Here is a 3,547-nt window from a genome sequence, read left to right on the forward strand (position 1 = left end):
GTTTGCACACTATGTAGATAGTAGTCTCAGTCGTAACTATATACAAAGGCAATCGGTGTACTATGTATGAGTCTCCTCGGTAGGCTGTACGTTCAAGCAAGAAGGCACCTGACAACAACAAGTATGGACCCAGCCGAAGTCAATGTGTTGGATTGCTCACATGCACTCTCGCTATCTAAAATTCGGAGGATACAATCCCAATGTTTTCAAATTCACTCAGCCTATAATAAAATAAAAATAAAAATAAAAATATTCTTCACCGTTGTTCCCACAAGCTGCTGTTCGGAAATATTTTTAACCGGAAGAAATTCAAAAATATTGGGGTTGGCTTTTTTTTTCATGACCCTCTAAATGACCCTTTGAGCGAGGAATAGTTTGCGACGTCAATGGATTCCTATTGTATATTATATAGGCCATAATCTTCCAATGGTATTAGGGGAAGTATCCTCAGAATAATTTGAAATATCAAGAGGATAAATAAAAACACACAAAATAATTTCCGCCGCCATTGTTGTCACTCGAGTGTCAGTAGTGAAGTGATGTGATTTGTTCGTTTTCACTTTCAGTGTTTCGCGGTGAATGTTTTTGTTTTGGAAAAATTGTTTATCAAATACATGCGTCGATGCGCGTAACGTAGTTACGGCGGCGCAGGGGCAGGATGCACACGATGTTGGCTAAATATCTGATATCACCGTGTCAATTCTTAGATAGATTCAGTTTCAAATAGATCTCCAATCAGTCTTAAAATACTTTTAACTTAAATATGTAGATTGTAGAACACTTACGAGTTGGTATTTTTATGAAAAAGCTTGGGGTATCTACATAAATCAGGACTGGGAAGTGAGGCGGCGAGGCCTCAAGCTTGTGCGGGAATAAAACGAACGGGCAAATTTGACCTTCGTGTCAATACTTGTGTGACATATTTTCAAAGCAAACGTATGCGCTACAACGAATTGCATCACGGATTGTTTAATTGTTTCAATGTTTGCCATTTCCAAGTAAGAGTTAGGGGTAAGCTGAACCGCTAAGTGGACATCAAGTGTCGGCTTTTAGCGTAGAAGAAGCGATTTGAAAACTATATATCGAGTAATGCTTGTAGGTAAGGCAAATTGGTGTAAAAAATGTCACGATAGTATGATACACGATGAAGCAGAGAAAGCGCCTTACTAAAAGAATAGTATGAGGAACATCAAAGCAGAGATAACAAAGATATACACTATTGTGGCTGGATGGGCTATTCGAAATCAGTGTCTTTAGATTCACTCTGACTTTGTGAAGAACAGATAAGGTAGCTTGCATGATAAATCGGTGTGAAGTCTTAACGAATGCAGTCTTAACGTTAACAAATTTAGAACTACTCGTGGTTTAGTGATAAGGACACTGTTGAAGTCAAGCAGTACGTGAACAAGGGACATCCGATGTGAATTGGCTACGAAACAGGTAACTGTTGCTACAGATTCATATTGTTGTATATGCCAATGATCCTGCTGTGGTGCGTATATTTTATATATCACTGAATATTTTAATATCGTAATCTATTTGCAAAGCCGCTCATGACTCACAAGTCATAGCCCACTTTTACGCCATTTTGTAAATGTGCACTACAGTTTACACTACTATGATACTACAGTTTACACACAAAAATACGTATTTAGCTAGTAGAGAAGAAATAAAATAATATGCCTGAATCCTGATCGAGTGATCGGACTATTTATTCATTACTGGTCATTGTCCTTTGGACTTTTCTCTCTCTTGTCTGTTCGGTGTTCTGAACTCTGAAGTGTTCTCCTCATATTTTTATTTATACTTTTCAATCTATAAACATTTGTAAGAGTAGACGGTTACGCTCAGCCTGCTCAGGGCCTCACGGCCGCCAAAACGTTGGATTTTTAACGGTAACTTTTTGATAAATAAGAGTTATAGCTTTTATTTGGGACAAATCAATTAACAATTTTTTCAAATGTGCACTCGATACGTTGTCCTATTGTTTTTAAATTTGGGCGACAAAATGCGTAATAGCCAATCAGAATCTACGACTAATTGACTTGACCTTTTGACAAAACCCACATTGAAAGTGTATCACTTTATTAACCCTCGTCTCCTCGAAGTATCTGGTCCGTATAGGGTCCGAGCTACGAGTCATATTGGTTGTCATTGATGTGCACAGCAAACAACTTTGAAGTATCTTTTAGACATTTCTCCAGTATATACTATTCACGTACGCTTTGCACATTTTGGCAGCTCTGAGAGGCGTTGAGCCGCTCGGAGAAGCTTCTGAACGCGCACTTAACAGAATATTTGGTATTGCAAGTCGTATGTTTTTAAAACTAAAGAAAACAGGACAAATATCTGACACCATCTTGACCTGGAAAAAGCACCTATAATATATCATACTGTACCTATCAGTTATAAACGTTGTATTTTTATTGTTAACCTTTTGATAAATAAAAGTTATAACGTGCGGCGGGCGGCGGGTTCAGGCCCAGGGCTCAGGCCCCAAATATTCTACTTATTTAGGCTAATATTTAGGCTGATTAGCCTCCTACAAAGAGAGGGCCTTCTATTATCAAACAGGCTATCATTCTATATGATAAATATGACTCACAGTCCCACAGATATAGATTTTCGATGTGACACTATAGTGTTATGACACTATTGACGCCGTTGACAGAGGGCAAATGGGTGCAGCAATCGCCATCTCATTGGCTACGTCCATCAAAAATGGGATCCGTGCGCGTGAAACTGAGCTTTTTTCGCTGTTTGGGCTGAAAATACACGGATAAGTATTTACACCGATTTGAAGAAAGGACGAACAATATACACTTAAATATATGACTATATGTGCACCAATTGAATATATGATTATATATATATATATATATATATATATATATGTGGATATAAATATATGTATTTTTAATATATAGATTTTAACATATACGCGGCAAAATCGGGACAAGTACTAGCAGGTGTATGTGGTATACAGCACGGTTAGTCTATTACATACAGCGAAAACACGTTTTTGCGGAACCTCCATGGCTATCATGGGCGACCACAGTGTATTACCCAGTCGAAACCCACGGGTCGCCAACTTCTATGATGTCGAAGACAACAGCTCAAGGCTGCAGCACCTGAGCCATCTAAACATATACACCACACCCAAGGTATGTTTGCTAGACACAGAGTCAATGTACATACCACACCTAAAGTCAGTGTACAAGACGCAGTGGATGTATAAAGCGCAACCAGAATACGCCTACTCGATACCTTGAGCATAGTACGCATTGGTTGGTTCACGATTGCAGCATCAGTACCACCTGAACGTACTGACCATAACTAAGGATTTAAACTTACGCCTGGTTTATGCGGTGGCCTGAGAATATGAAAGCCAACATATATTACTAATATCGCATTCTAGATTGCTCTCCACTGGTTGTATTTAACCCGATGTACGTTTCCGCTGCATATATAGACATATACATGGAACGACATACACTGTGTACACACACACACACACACACACACACACACACACACACACACACAC

This window comes from Sphaeroforma arctica, assembly GCF_001186125.1.
Source record: "Sphaeroforma arctica JP610 unplaced genomic scaffold supercont1.170, whole genome shotgun sequence".
NCBI lineage: Eukaryota > Ichthyosporea > Ichthyophonida > Sphaeroforma > Sphaeroforma arctica.